At 43.3% G+C, this 16,880-nt stretch overlaps 1 protein-coding gene across 1 annotated transcript in view; it reads right to left on the bottom strand.

Annotated features, from left to right (window-relative positions):
• Positions 1-16,880, bottom strand: part of LOC124178283 (chondroitin sulfate N-acetylgalactosaminyltransferase 1) — a 58,959-nt gene that overhangs the window by 35,995 nt on the left and 6,084 nt on the right. The window lies entirely within an intron of this gene.

The following is a 16,880-nucleotide window of genomic DNA, read 5'->3' as shown; positions in this document are numbered from 1 at the left end:
CACTTCAATCGGTATAAAGTGTAATCTCAAAGGTGAATAAAATGATGGAAAAATTGTATCGTGAAGTAAAAGAAGAAGTAAAAAAAGCTATCCAACAATGAGTCAACGAACGAAACGTCAAGGACAGTTTTCAGTCGAGTATTAGTCGCGAAAATATTCTACGAAATCCGGATCTTTGGCGCAGGTTTAATTGCATTTTTTATTCACTCATTAAAGACCTCGAGTTGTATTTTGCTGGATTTACATTCTACAGCTGCCTCGCTGGCATCCGTTTTACAAAAAGGGGAAAAAAGCAAGCTCTCGAGTCTTCACTGGCGTTTAAATAAGTCACCCTTCCCTGGCGTCTGGTTCTTTTTACCTTTTTCAGGCGAAAGAAAATTGAGAAGACAGCTCAACAATTCACTTTCGGTTTTCTGCATTTTTGTACTCCTTCATCCTTCCCCCTAAAAGGGTCTGCATATTGCAACTCTATGAAAATTTGAACTTTGAATGCAATTTTCTTCACTTTTGATTTTTCAAAGTTATGCGCAAGGATTCCGATCGATTCACCTGAAATTTTTACCCGCTGTTTTTCTTAAGTATCCTTTACACTTGTCATACGAGTTTGCCAAAATTCTCACCTAGGAGTGAGATACCCTAAACTTTATGTTGAAAACCGGCTCATTTGTAGTCACGATTCATAAAAACAACGTATTTTCTTTCAAAATAAAGCTATTAAATAAATGCTACAACAATTTGTGGGCATTACCAAAGTAGATTATGCTAGAAAAATTCGTACGTTGTGTTACAAATATTAATTGAGAAACCTTGCGCGCAATGAATTTTCATCTTCTTACACTTTATTTAAAATTTCACTCTGTGCATCGCCCTGATACATTTAAACGAGGATCTAATTAAGCAAATTTACTCCAAAAGATGTAAGAAATGCATACCTAAAACCACTAAAATGTTTGAAACATTTCCCGCAGGAAAAAGAAATTAACTGAAATTCCTGTAAATTTCCTCTTAAGAAATTGCACGAATAAAAATTGAAGTCAAAACAGGGAAAGACTGAATAGTTTCAAAAAAAGAAAAAAACGAAAACAAAATAATTCCTCAGCTATATCGGGTCTCAGTGAAATATCGTAGCCCTGAACTTACGCTCGGCTCGGGATGATTTATCAGCAGCCCGTCGATCCTTGTCTGACCCAATCCAGTCATTACTACTGTGCGTTGTATCTGGCATCCGCGGGCTTGCCTCGCGCTGATTGGCATATCGATCAAAAGTTAATTGGAATAGTTTAACAAAGTTCCCCTCTCCCCACTGGGCACGATTCGACGTGATAGACGTGCCAAAAAAGATAATCGACGAAAGAAAGCCGTGCAGAAATGTCCAAGAAGCGTAGTAAAATTCCGGTAAACGAGACGATTAGACTTGTACAACCGAGCTCACGTCTCCGACTGTCCAGATTTAGTCGCTTGAGCAGCTCGTGAATAACCGGAGACTCTGCTGAACGTAGCCGCAGATTAGCGCAATCGCGGGCGGAAATACAAATCCGCCTATTCGATCGTTTACCTATTCAGCGTTTCGTGAAGGCTCCCGTTTAAGCTTCAAGTTTCCGAGATTCTTGACGGCTGGCTTCGTTCGCCACCGTGGCTGCAGGTTTCACAACGACGTATGGATAAGGTGCTAAAATTGCCAAGCTAATGAACGATCTTTAAACGCGTAAAGGATATTAGAACAACGAGCGAATGAGGGAATTGTGCCCGACAACGCGATTAGCCATGCATATCGTACGCAGTTTCGTTCGATATAATCCGCGACCTGCAATGGCTGCTGCACTCGGAGTCGCAGTTCTATTGCTCCTCTGGCACGAGGCTGGGTAGGTACACACAATCAGGCGTGTTTGTTTGGACCGGTGCTTGTTATCCTCATTTGGTTGAACTCGCGGACGTACGAGTGTGTGACTTCACTCTCGGAAATTTACGCGCTAGTATGCAGCCGAACTCGAATTCAGCCTGTAGAAAGTCTCGGATTACGTAGAATCCTGCAAGTTCAGGATCCCGCGAATTTAACGCTGTTCACGTTATCGCATAATTTCCAGTTTTCGCGGTTCAACGATCGGACATTCGTTTTCATATACGAAAAAGTAACGATTTTCGCAAGAAAAGTTCTGCAGGATGTATAAAACGATTGAAGATTCTTTAATACCAATTGGTTACTCGAGGCGAATCAAAGTATCTTAACTTTGCCGATGTTTTAGAATATTTGAAGAATGAATTTTGACTAGGAAAGCTAAGCGAGCTTTTTCTACCATCGTTGAACAATACCTGGATATTTTTGTTTAGATTTTTAGAACTCACCGTTGAACTAAGACATCACTTTTTTTGTAGCAGGGGTGAATTTCACCCTGTGTGATTGTTACGCGATTCTTTTAAAGCGTGACCAATCAGGGATAAACGTTTATAAAAAATTAACACGGCGATTAAATTACGAAAGTTGTTATACCAAGAAAAGTGTGATGTAATTTAATTTCTTAAACGTCGTAAATATTCTCTAATCAATTGATCTAGGCAAGAATCGTTACCTAATATTCCCCCCTTCCCTTCTCAAAGCTGCAGATAATTTTTTAGTCTCCAGTCTCAGGAATCCCAGGGCTTCTCTTTGAGCGCGTTTATATCTATTGACACTTCCGGGTGGTTAAGGGTGGATGATATTAGGACTGTGTCGTATGCAGAGTGGCTGGAATCCGGGATTCAAGTGGCAGATGAACGGCGTCGCGGCGCCGACGTTGAATGCGGACGTTCGGTAGTAAGAGGCAGAATATCAGCGGCATAATTCCGACAGGCACACGGAAGATTTCCCGCGGGCAAATCGTCTCTGTTAATACAGAGCATAAGAAGGGACAGGAGCCGGAAACAGGGCTGCTCTGTTTTCGCAATAACAACTACGGGCGAGAGATTCGATTATCGGGGAGTAAATAACGATCAGCAAATAGCGGCGCGAGATGCTCGCGAATGGAATCACAGGGCGCGAAATAACGCAGGAAGCGATTCTCCTAACGCCGTTCTCACCGCATGGCAGCCCGGAATCGCTTCGCCTTATCCAAATCGCAGGCACAACTCAATCCGCTCGGCGAACGCGGGACCAACAAACAATGCCTTGGCGCCCCCTGATTCTCGTCCCGATACCCGGGATTCTCCACCTTCTCGGTTATATCCGTCGTCGACACGTGTTCTCCTCTATCAGCTGCCTCAGAGACAGATACTGGCTTATCACCGTCGGCTAGACCGGACTTGGGCCGTAAGGCCTGAGTTTCGTCTCACGGTAGGCTCGAGACGGATTCTAATATCGAGATCGAAAAAGAAAATGGTATACCTGCATACAAGTCAGGAAGAACTTCAGCGAAACTTCGGAATTTTTTAATCGAAGTGAATTTTCAACTGTCTATAAAGTTTCTTTGAACGGTTTAGTAGTCGATCATTGAATGCCGAATTTGGATTTTTTTTGTATACACACTATCCGGATAGCTGTCGAATTATTTCAAACCCTCGAGGAGTGTGATCGAAGGAGCTTTTCGAAGAGCACGTATTTTTGTTTTCATCTGAATCAAAATCTACCGTCGGTAGAGAAATAATTATTTTACGAAACTCGACTAATTCTAGGTAATAGTTAAAAATTACATTTTCATAAGAGAATTTAAGAATTATTTAGGCTTGCAGTTCCCTCAAAAAGAGAAACATTCACAAATGCACGTATTGAGAAGGAAAAATTTATTTCGTACGTGAAATCAGACTTTTCGATAATATTGATAATCAGAAAGTGGGCCACATTGAGAAACTTTTGTAAATGTACTTCACGTCGTAGTCTTCGCACAGTTATAGTATAAAACAATAAATTTCCACCGAAAATAGTCGGTGAAGAAGGTTTCTCGCCGAAAGGGAATACCGTGGATGGGGAAGGAAGGAAGAAAGCAGCGTAAGTGAAATCTCCTCGTCTACACGTAAGCGATAAGCGCGTGATATGTGATAATGCATTTGCCCCCCTCCCCCTCCCTTGCAGCCTCCGATTTCGCCGTGACACGTATAGTTATACATCGGCGGGTGTGCAACGGCGGTCTGCCAAAGTACGCCGAGAACGCGGGCGCGCGAAAGCGAGCTCGGGGGATGAGAAGAACCGCGGGAGAGGGTGAGAGAGAGAGAAGAGAGAGCCAAGGGGAAGAAAGAACCATCCAGGAAATTGGCCCGTAATATAAATCAAGACGAACGGTTTGCCCGAAGGGGCGACGCGCGGTCCTTCGAGTAGCGCGCGCCGATTCGACACCCTTTGTATTTTTCCCGTTTTTAAGTAAAATTTCCTCCCGCTTTTCGCGTGTTTAACTTTTTCTTTTTTTTTTTTTCTTTCTTTTTCTCTCGTCTTATTTATTCAGAATTAAAAAACTAATTTATCCTCATTTCAGGCGCGCATTTTGTCGCCCGAACTGACAGAAAAGCGAAATTTCCAATCTCCCGAATTTAATACGCCGCAGGGGTGGAGGGAACCACCCCCGGCAATTCAGATTCCTCGCATATTTCACCCCCTCGTTGGTTCTGGATATTTATTTATACATGCGTAATGTGGGTTTCGCATCGGAATAAAACACCCTTCTCTCCCCTTCCCTTTCACGTTTCCCTTTCCCTCTCTTTGTTTCGCGGTCCGTTCCTACCCGCAGCTCTGTCAAAAGCTTTTCCTCGCCAGCGGTGCTTCTCCCGCTGCAGCGCATCGAAACACATGCGTTCGGCGAACGAGGGGGATGAAGGATTTCGAATTGAAGAAAGTGAAGCGGAAACGGGAGCTCCGCGAAGCCCCTCGACCCCGTAGAATTAGGGGCTGCGGTGGCCGCAGTAATTCACGAATATGAAACACACCGTCCAATAACAGAAACACCCCGTTGAAATGCCTGCGCAGTTACACAATGCCTGTATTTCTCCAGGGGCCATTTTTGCGGTTTCACTGTCCCTAAACATCCCTCACCCCTTCATATATCACCTCCACGCCCTTTTTTCTAACCATAAATAAAAAAAGTGGATTACTCTTGCTTAAAGTCGAACGGAAGAACGAAAAGAATAAATTGCGGAAAGAAGAAATATCCAGATATTATAAGTGACGGGTGAAAATACCTCGTAACGAATCGCCGCGATTCTTGAATTCATTTTTTATCACACAAACTTTGACGCGAATCAGTGGCTGTTTAATTGCCTCCCGTAATACTCGAATCTTACGAAGGAACACCTGCGGTACTCGGGGCCCCCCAGGGCCGTATGAGGAGCCCGAACCAACCGCTGTACATCCATAAACCGAAGGTATTTATCGGACCGCAATATGGGGTCAACCCCTCAGGCGTAACCTTGCAGATCAATATCTCCGATATACGACATTATCGGATATATAACAAACGCCGAGCAATTTTTGACTCCGGCTCGAGCTTAATTGTTTTGTTGTACCGAGATTGCCCGCTTCTTGCATTTACACGTCGGATTAAGTTAGTTTTTTTCGTACGTCTCAGACGATCCGATTTATGCTTTGCAACCAAGAATTCTGTTCATCGGTTCTAACGATAAAAGAATTGGTGGTCTTCCTTGTAGTTCAAGCGATTCTTTCATCCGACTTACACCGTGAACTTTACTTTCAAACCGCGACTAAATTACCTAGACGAAAACACGTATATTGAGTGGAAAGAGTCGAACCTCCCTAAATCGTGTCCGCAGAGGTTGTTTTTGTTCACCTTTACAGCGAAGATCACATTATACTTACGGTAACGAATGGCGCGGACTTGAACGCGTTGCGCACAAAAGGAATAAGTGAAAAATATATTCGCACATCAGTTTCCCCAAAGTAGCGATGACCCGTAGCTGTGTAAACGCACATACGTATACGCGATGGGCGTGTGAGTTTTCCGGCGTCGCTTCAGCAGGATCATTATTTCTATTTTGAGAGGTTTATTTCGTCTCGTCGTTTATCAAAGGGTGGAACAAAAATACGAGACAATTCCGTTACCCTTTTTCTGTCCCCTTGATTCTCTTCCAGCGGCTCAAGTTCCCGCTTTTCCCCACCGCACCCCCGATTTTTCTCACGTCTCCGAAAGAGCCCGACGTCAAGGATTTATGAGTTATTCCAGTCCTATTCTGGACGAACCTGCCTTTGTCCGACAGATCGACTAATCTCGTAGCAGACTTCTTTTTGTTATTACTCAACGGAGGCTCGCCTCGCCCCTGGAACTCGACCGAAGGTTGATATCTCGAAGGCGAAGCTTTTTTCGGCACGGTCGAAAAAAGCTCCACGGGGCTAAACGGTAAGGAATCTGAAGGGAAAAAAAAAGAAATGCGCAAGAACTCATCAATCTGCATTTCAGGGCGAAAATCTTGGCTAAAATTTTCGGATTCTTCGGGGAAGGAAGTAATGAAATGTCGAAAGCCCTCAGGTGGCGGGAAGTTTTTCGCTAACGAAGATGACGAGAGGCTCGCAAGCGGGGGGCAAACATCCGTGACAAGGGTAATTTTTCCTCGGGCAAAAATCAATGCGCCTGCGACGTATAGTTTTTTTTTTTTTTTTTTCCCCTCCCTTCCTAAATTTTTTCCCTCCTAGCGACAATTCGCGATCTTTTCTCTTCCCCCCTCGTCCATTTCCTCCGCACCTACGATTCTTCTCGTGCCTCTTTTGTCTGACGTTGAAATCAACTCAACCCTCATTTGTCGCCGGTTTTTATACTCGGACCGTAAATTTTCGCCAAGATTTTACTTCGCTCACGCGCGCGCTTACGCCGTGCGTCATTCGGTTATTTATTCATCTTATTCATTTTCGCATGCACCCTTGTCACTCTGAGACCGTCTCTGGGTTGTGACAGCGACGTAACGCCGGCCGTTTCTTCTGCAGCCGGCGGCCAGCCAGCCACCTTTGGAATCCCGGTGGAGTAAACGGCGGGGTTTATTTCGGTGCCAACCCTCGTGAGCCTTGACACGGAGGGCAGCCGAGGCTTTTGCATATTTCAGTTATCAATTTCCCCTTTCGCTTGTGTACAAAGACTCGCCAAATTGATTCGGAGTGCAAAATTTCATCTCATTTCATCTTCCACCAGCGAATTATTATACAACCGTCTTTCGAGGATTTTTACCGTCGAATAAAAGATGTATCAAAGGAAAGCCGGTCGAGAAAAAAAAATAAAAATTCCTCGCAACTCCGTCCGATTCTTTGAATAATAATTTGTTTTAACTCGCTTTGAATAAACTTTACCCAACTCAATGAAATACTTGCTTCATTTATACGTTTTATCATACGGTAAATAATTCTTCATTAAAATTTTTTACATTCCAATTATCCCTACAACGAAACATGTATCTTTCGATCGTTAAACGACATTGTCAAAGGAACGGTTTTACAGATACCATACGAAACAATTCACAGTTCAAAAAACCCTCTTCCCGGTCTGCTCGCGCATTAAAGTTCACGAATTTGCGCATAGCTACCCCGCGATGCTCGAAAATGCGGTGTAATTTATTCCTTGCGTGAAAAATTATGCCTACGTTGTACACGCGTAGCCATTAATCGTTGGTAATATTCTACCTTAATGCAGGGTGAAAATTCTGACGTTCGTCCGCCGTACCTGAATGGCTTAACAGCAGAAAACCGGACATTATGCATGCTTGTTGTACGTGTAAAAGCGGGGAAAAAAATGGCGAAAGACAGAAAAGACAAAACATGAATAAGTAAATTTAAAAAAAAAATTACAGAGTAAGAGAACACATGACGCCAAGGGAAAAGAAAACTCGAGCGTTTTATTCCAGGTACGTTTCGCGGTATATCTTTCGAATGGATTTCCTGCGGGGACGTGGTCCGGCTCGCGAGATGAGAGATTGAAGAGATTCAGAGGTATATCTCTCTCCGCTCGGTTACCCATGCTGCTCGTGTATTTTCGCAAAAAATTTACCAACCTTCGCTGATACGTGCCCAACAGCTACGCTTCATGGACACGGAGATCTTTCTCTGATTAAATACTGCCCGAGACGCGCTGAGCTTTCTCTAAAAACCCTCAAACGAGTTAGAGTTTGGGGAGAATTCGTAAAAAAAACAAAGACAAAAAAAAATAAAGAGATGGGACGAAAATCAAAAGAATTGTGAAACGAAAGTGTAAGAACTGCGATTGAAATGATTTTTCTTCTAATCTATGACGTAAGAAACGGTTCTAAACTTATTGTTACACGTTTGAATTTTCGATAGAGAAGCTCGACTTCGTTAAAAATTTCAGCAGTTCATAATAATCAAACGGGGTAGAGAGACGGTAAAATTTTATCGCTACTCGCCCGCGCAGCGTGGGATATCAAAATTTCACTGCGCAACGTTTGAACCGCGAAGTTTATGAATTTGCGTTGGAATATCGTCGAAGAATGGGTAGGTAGTTGAAATGAGAAAAAAATGAAAATAAGAGGAGAGAACGAGTACAGGAAGTAAAAAAAAATCGATTTTTATGCAAAACTGCGGTTTATGACGGGCGCGTTTCAGGCTCGCCGGTTCCGGGTAGAATATTTGGATGCTCTTTTCTACCCGGATCAATACGCGTGTTGGTACGTATGCTTAAACGTGTGCACTGCCCGATATGTTTGCCAGGATTCGTAGTCAGTGAGTATCTTTGGCTGTACGTACGTATATGCAGAGAAGTCCGTAACTCTCGGAGCTTGCACAGCGTGCTGCCGGCAACGCGTCTAGTTTCCGTTTTACTTTCTTTATCCCGGTATTTTTTTCATTCCAGCTCTCCCAACAGTGTCCGAAAAATGCATCATTATTGCAAGATGGCGTCCATCTGGCGACAGGGACGGATCGTTAATCATTGACCGGGGATGCGGAATTCTTGCGGGCTTTTATTATCGTAAGGTGGCAGATTTATTGTCAAGGTTTCGCAAGCTTCGCTCTAGCTTCTGACCTTTCATGTTTTAAGGCTGCTAAATGACGGGTCGAGCTTTTCTGGACGCCGTGACCGACGCTTTAAAACCGAAATATTAACCGCGTGCTTTCGCCTCGACGTCGAATATGATAATACGCGCGTTATCACGTCGATATATCGCGGGATGCCTGAAACCCGCGAAAACTGCCTCGAGACGCGACTCGCGCAGCGACGTTACAACCACAACCGCCGAAATGAAATTCCCCCGTTTTTGAAGCCGCGGGCATGTTTTTAACCCCACCTCTGGGCTCCGTTCAACCCTCTCAAAGCCCTGCAGCGGCCGGAGAAACGAGCTGTACGATAATATAACAAAAAAAAAAAAAAAACAATTAGAAAACCCGAGGGAGAGATCTTTTATGCAATTAAAATGCTATACGTGTATTGTTATTATTCATTGAAACGGAAAGTCGAATGTACAATGAAAGTAATTTTACTCGGTAATAAAGTTGTACCTACCCGAAACTCTGTAGTAAAATTCATATATCAATTTTCTTCTTGAATACAAAGTTTTTTGGTGCTTCGTTTGTTTAGCTTACTACGTTTTTTCAGTCAAATAACGGCTCGACATCAATTTAATCCTGCACCGTATCGCAACGGTTACGTAAAGTGAGCGTAATAAAAAAAAATATTATACTACTCGTGCTAAATTTTTTAGTAACAGCCACAAAAGTGATTTTCGTTTTTTATTGAGAACTGTAAGTTTCAGAATTATGATGACAGGGTGGAAATGTCAAGGAATTTAAAAGGGGTTATCGAAAACCTAGAATTGTCAGAGGGATTTTAATTTGGTAATGAAAAAAACTGAATATATTAGTTTTCTATCATGAGAATAAGAAATTATTTCTTGACATAACAAGCTTACCTTTTTTCGTCGAGAAAACAAATTGGCTTAAACTGACTTTTGTGTACATTACATTTTACTTCAATACGAATTGAATTTGAACCGAATATGGAGCTAATAAACTGAACGATGTAGGTTTTAGTAGACTCACTAGAACTGGGAAAATATTATGGAAAACTACGTTTTAGGTCCTGTAAAAAGTTGGAAATGTAATGGAATTTTGTCCCTGAAAATCTGTGGCCACATAAATTGTGGATAAGAAATGAAAATATTCAAGGACTGCGTATAACTAACCACAGGACGAAAAGCGCTTCCGACGTTCCGAATCGAGCTCATAACTGTCCCAGACTTTAAATTCGGAGCTAATCTCGCGAGCTTCGTCGCTGGTTTCATCTCGCATCCGATCGGCAGATCGTGCAACGGACAGACAGGATCGGATACTTATAAGATCGAGATTTGCGAAAGGCGGAAGCTGGGACTCCGATCCCGCGTCAAAGTGGATGAGATTCAAAATAACCTTCGATTCCTTTGAGGTGGGACTGTTCCTCGGCATTGATATCCGCCTAGCTCGGATTTCCACTCCAAGATACGATCCTCGAAGTCTCGCGCTCCGAGCTCTTGGTGACCAATTTAAAAATACATGAGCCCGACTAATGCCTCGGAAACTCTTTGTGCCTTATTCAACGGCTTGATTTTCGATTCCGCGTTAAAAGATTCCTGCGAAACCGCTGCTGCTTGCAGAGAAAAGGGAGAAAATGTATTTCAGGTACCGCGGTTTACATCCGCCCTGCGATTCCGAATGCTAAAATGAAATACGCGATACGCCCGTTGGAATTTATACCTTCATCTGGATCAGCGCCGCCATCTGCGGCGAATATTTTTGCGAAAAACCTATAAATTCATGAATATTTTATTCAACTCCGCAGCGGGTTCGCGGTACGCGCTCATAGCCGAAAGCCTCGTTTCTCTGCAACGTTTCTTTTTCTCTTTATTCGTGTTTTTTTTTTCTCTTTTTCCCTCTTATTCTTTTTTTTTTTTTCTTTTACTCTTCTTTCGTTCGCAACGTTTCTTACGACCCGAGCTAAGCCTTTGCCACACGCTCGATACAAAGGCCTTAACATAAGTACCGCGGCGTCGCGACGCCCCCAGGCGCTGCGACGTCGTGACACGAATCGAAATTCGAGCCCTTATTGCGAGAAGCGTCCCCGCGCTTCTTGGCCAGGTTCTACGACCGCCATTTCGATCCAACGTCCTTGGTTTACGATAGATCAATCCCTGGCATACGATTGCAAGTGTTATTCGCAGATCTAGGGAACTGTACTTGGATCCTCTCAAGCCTGCACGCTACACTTTTAGAAAAATTTGACTAAACAATTTGTCCCTTGATCCACTTTAAACATGACACTAGTTATTGTAATTTTAACGTTTCAATTGTAATTTCTAATTTTTGTTCACTCAGTAATACATTAAAAAATGGTTTGGTCAACCATAAAATTTTTCTACTCATGCTGGGAAATTTTTTTTGTAACCGTGTAACATGTCGCTTCGAACGAGTTTTCGTCTCTTAAGTCTTATTGAATAAGAAATAGAGAAAATCAAGTTAACGGTGAGTGGGACGTTCAGACGGCTGAAAAATTTGTCGGAATAAAAAATATGACTGAACGAAGGTTCAAGAAATGTTACGAAATCACGTCAGGTTGAATATAATAATAAAAAAAAGCTTATGTCGTATGAAATCAGACGGGCAAATGCCAATTTTTAACTCGAAACAATCCTTCATTAACAACGTCAAAAGCATCGCCCGATTCTACTTTTTTTTTTCACCAGAAGTTCATGGATAAAAAAGGGGGGTCGAAGCCCGCACTATCGGTTCGTTCCATCTTCCGGCAAGGTGGAATATAACGCGCACGGTTCATCGGTGCCGGGCGTTTGTCGCGCCTCTCCGTCGGACCATTGTCAAGAGCTTTGACGCGCGCATCAAGTGACGACCCGTCGTGCGATAAGCTTCTGTCCCTCCGACGAGACGCAGTCATTGTTCCCGCTTCATTTGGCACCCTGCCTGCCCTGCGACGCAACCGTCCAGGTTACCCTTCCGCCCTCCTGGACCGGCGGGCGAGGACTAGGCCTCCGGACGCATCCTTGAGCTTTCGAAAAGGTCGGACGGAGAGAGCTTTGATCATTCCGAGCCCGGAGGAGGCTTCGACGGGCTTAATTCTTTTCGTTTCTCAGCTTTATTGCCGAGGCAGAAATCTTGAAGAATGTTTACTCTTTCGTCAAAAGTCTCTATCGGAGGTTCGCTGACGGGAGGGGGACTTCGAGTATCGTAATTTTAAACCACCGACAGACCTTCGCAAGCATTTTTCAAAATATTCAATTTTCTGCCGTTGAATCGATCAAATGTTTAAATTTTCGTTCGAATAAAGTGTCTTTACTGATATTATACTGGTCAATCGCGATGGAAAAATTCAACGATTTTTTTTTTTTATTCCTTTATTGATTCCGGACACCAATCGTTTGTTTAATACCTAAGCCCTGCGTTGTGATAAAAGAAAACAGAAAAAAAAAAACAAATAAAAACGAAAAACTTCAGCAATTATTCTAGCCTCGATCCTATGATAATGTAAACTGGAAAATAATTATATATTCACTTCCGCGGTTGGTCCGCGAGTGAGAAAACCAGCCCTTCTGACTTCGGAATCTCAAGTCCAACCCAATTATGTTCAAGCGTGTGCCGGCATTAATCATGTGATTCACGGTATATTGTATCTCATACAAATTACTTACACCTTATGGTAACCCTTCGCTTTCGCCTTAATTTGCGGTCTCGTCCATCCGCAGAGAACAAAGTCCGTGCCGACGCTCTTTCCCTCAAGACGTTAATGCGGTGAAGCACGATGACGGTGAACACAGTCCTAAGCGGGTTTCTTCGACCCAAAGTCCGAGCAACATTTTTCTCTCTTTTTCTCTCACTGTGTGTTTTGCCATGTCAGAATTGGCGTCTTTTTCTCTACTCTCTGATCTGAATAGATCACGAAATCATGTAGATAACACGATTACACGATCTATTTAGATCGAGGCATAATATGAAAAATAAAAAAGCAAAAAACTTGCGAAAAAAATAGTAAATATTGAGTTCCTCAAAAATCACATTTCGATTCATAGAATCAGTGTGAATTTTTTAAGATCTGAAAAATAGCGTTTTCGTAATTGGTTTTGCGATTTTGTATAAATTTCCCCAGTGTCTGAAGAAAATTTTTTAAAATTCCCTACACTCTCTTGGATTGATAAAAACATCGTACTAAAAAAAGATCAGAATCGAAAACGGCGAGGTACACGGACTGCTAATCTGACATGGAATGCCCCATATACCCTACGTGCATATACATATATATCTCCCTGCGTGGGTTGGTCCTGGCTGTAAACGCTTAATCGATTCTGCTACAGCTTGGGCCTAGTTCTACAGTTCTAGCCGTGCTGCAGCTCGTAAATGATGTAATATAACGTGTGTACGTACAGACAGGGTCGAAAGTGGGACCGACCCTTCCTTCGCACACAACGGCGATGATCGCGACGGTTTTATCGCAATGATCATCGGGACTGAGAGGGTGCCTCGAGGCCATAAGCGCACCGCTCGGCTTCTCAGCTCCGGACTACCCGCAACTACGCAAGACGACACTGCAATCTCCGACCAAATCAACGGCACGTGCTCCCCGGTATACGTACGTACACGAAACACCGGCTGATATACATGTACATATAAGTGCCGGTAATCTGTAAGGTGTTTTTGTGCCGTTGTTCAACTATAGTTGAGAGATAGTGAAACAGGCCGATTGTACGTGCGTTGGGAGAACAATTCCGAGGTCGAAAAAATGAATTCAGAATCAGATTGGAAAGCTCGAGACAATTTTAGAGGGTAGGATAATATAATTGCTGAGAAAAACACGTCTTTACAATTGTCGCTGGAGGAAATTGATTGAAAAAATATTGGTTATACTCTTACGAAACGAATCGATCATGAGAATCTGAAACGGTGGAACCAGAATGCTGCGATGAGAAAATGTTTATTGTTTATGGTATGGACTATAGACTGTTTGACATAATAATGGTTTCAATATCGTTAGGATAATTAGAAAACTTGAAACCTACACGTAACTGGTTAGTATGATTATAGCGACATTGAAATTTGTTTATTTCATTGTCTTGATTTTTTCCGACGAACAAGGATTTGACACCGATTTCTTGCAGTACCAACGCTAAGTCATCGCAAAATTCGCATCAACATACAGTAAGGGTAACGATAACGATGAAAGCAGTAACATATACTAGATCTTCTGATTACAGCTACGAAATTCGTTTTCATTTCTTATCCAGAACGACGTATTTTGGATACGATGAAAAATGAAAATTATCCACGCTTGTATATACAGTGACCACGAGCAGAAGCAGCTCTCGATGCGATACAACTTATTTTCGGATTTCTTCACCGGCATAAAAACGACTCGGTGAGTTATTGCCGCTAATATTTTCCCCCCCGAATCGTTGGAAGATCCATCGATTTATAGTCGAAGCAAAGTGCCGGCAACTCTCCCATCAGACATCGTCGTCGGCATAATCGCTGGTTTCACTTCTTCCTCCGAGGGTTTTCTCAGCCGTCGGGATCTTCCGGGCACCGCGTAATCGCTGTTTGGATTTCCGGGCGTATCGAAGACCGCCGCAGCAGGTATCCCAGGCAGGCTGGTCTTCCTCTTTCGCAAGCGTTTCCACCCTGCAGGGAAAAGAGCGCTCTACGTATAGGGCGGAGTAAAAGGTTTCGGGGGGAAATTCGTTGGGGATGTTTTACGCCCCGATGCCTCTGATACGGCCGAGCGAGGGGCAGCGGGTCGCTCATCCTGCGTGGAGGCTGATGTAATTGCAGGGATCGATCGGAGCCCGGGGAACGAAGCCTGAGGGACGCGGCGAGGGAGAGGAATGGTATACAGTCGATTAAAATGCCGCCCGCAACGGCATCGGGAGCTGCGGGGGTGGACGGACGTCTAGCTGTCCCCGACGTCGTTCGACGTCACCTGATGCTGCCGTCGTTGTCCCGTCATTCAGGAGTGAAAGGTACCCCGGTTATTACAGCTGTCTGACGTTCGTTGCGACGTCGTTGGGGCTTCGACGTCGAAGAGGAAAGCTCCGGCTCTCTTGATTCCGACTCGACGATACCGGAACATGTACAGACGCGGCTTGGGAATTAAGGATTGGAAATGGTTGAGTGAAGATTTTGAAGGTGTGACAAGTCGAGGGTCCGGTCGAAGAGCTGTAAAGACAGAAATATCGCGTGACGAAGGTTGGAGAGTACGATTCGAGTTCGGGAATTTTTTTCTAAAAAACGTAAACTTCAGTTAAAAAGCACCATTCTTGAAGACTTTGAAGAGATCTCGGTATTAGATTATTTCTATAACTGAAACCTTGCGTCGTTTCAACAATTATAATGAACCGAGGCTCGTTTGAAAAAAAATACGTCTTGTTTCTACTTTGCTTCTCGGTTGATAGAAAAATAAAAACATGATTTGGGAAACCATCGTAAGTGATGAATAGTGAACCCAGTGCCTTGATGAAAAATACTTCATCGTTATTCAAACTCGGATTCTGTAGATTTTTAAAGAATTCATTTACGAACAAGGTAATCCCTAGTTCATTAAAATCGGTGAAATGATGTGATATGATTGGACGATGGAATCACTTCAATCATCAATAATTGTGCTACTGTAGCTGATATTCGTTATTTTTCAATTTTGCTCCGTGTTGAAAGTACATCGTTTCGACTCAATTCAACTCAATTAGCATCTGTCACACTTTCAAGCCTTCGTTACATCACATTTCTCTCTCGTCAGTTCTTCGACTCGACTGTTTTTTTGAAACATCCTCAAAACGAATGAAGAACCAAAGCATCTGTGAGGGAGGATCCGCCCTTTCACTTTCGAAAACGCCCTCAGTGAGAATAATCTTGGGTTTTTCAGACAGGTTTCTTCACCACGCAAGCCACAAATTCCGACAATATCAAGGAATTCGATTCCTTCCTCGAGCTCGATTGACCTCGCGACACATGTCCGTCGCATTTCGCGAATCCTCGCCGATGCGGCAGAGTAAACAGGATACGGATGATCCGAGTTGCACGATTCAATCGAAGGGGATCAGGGCGAGCCAAAGGCTCACGCGTGTAGATTTCGTCGCCCTGCATCGGCCGGGAGGTGTTGATCAATCTGTAGATGTATTTGAGTAGGGTAAGAACGTCCCGGGACTAAGCAGAGCAGACAATACCGCTGAATAAACTAGGAAGATTCGCAGAGGTTCGTTTTTCGCTCCGAAGTATAATATTATCTTTCGATTTTCCCTCGCTCAGCCCTGGCTGGGTGTATATGCATATGTATGTGTATATGTATATGTATATGTATATGTATATATACTTATGTACGATATAGGTAGGTATATACTTGGCGAAGGGTCTCTGCATGCCGGAACGATTTCTCCTCGTTCCTGTGCGAAACCTTCGGACGATGGGGGAACCGAAGAGCTCGGCAAGGATCTTCTCAAGAAAGCAATAACGAATGTATTTCCGGTTCGTTTCCATTATTTTTCATTTGTTTCGCCGGTGGGGGATTCGAAATTTGAATTATTCATGACGTTCCCATCACTTTTTTCATCCCTCCCATTGATATATGTATATATATATATGTACCTATAGAGCAAGCTCACCCGGAATTCTACCGCTCGAAATTATTGAGTTAATTTTTTTTTTTTTCTTCGTCCGGAACGGTCTAATTGTCCATTGATTCGCATCCGATTATTTCCGGTAGTCGAAAGAATTTTCCGAAATATGTAAAAAAGAAAAGTCCGAACCAGTGGGATGGGGAGGGAACTGAATCGAAACTAACCTCTCAAATCTATTTTATACGCTGCGTTTTACGGAGTGTTTTCACGATATCCCGTTTTGCCGAAAGCCGTAAAAAGAATTTCAACCCCTCGAAAGTGACGCTGACAGTATATGTATGCGGTACATCTGCCCTAATGTCTGTCCGTGCCGACGTTTGTCCTGGAAAAAA

Source organism: Neodiprion fabricii, chromosome 1, assembly GCF_021155785.1.
Source record: "Neodiprion fabricii isolate iyNeoFabr1 chromosome 1, iyNeoFabr1.1, whole genome shotgun sequence".
In the NCBI taxonomy this organism is placed as follows: domain Eukaryota; kingdom Metazoa; phylum Arthropoda; class Insecta; order Hymenoptera; family Diprionidae; genus Neodiprion; species Neodiprion fabricii.
Note: the sequence above shows the minus strand (reverse complement) of the source record. Positions and strands in the feature narration are given on the sequence as shown.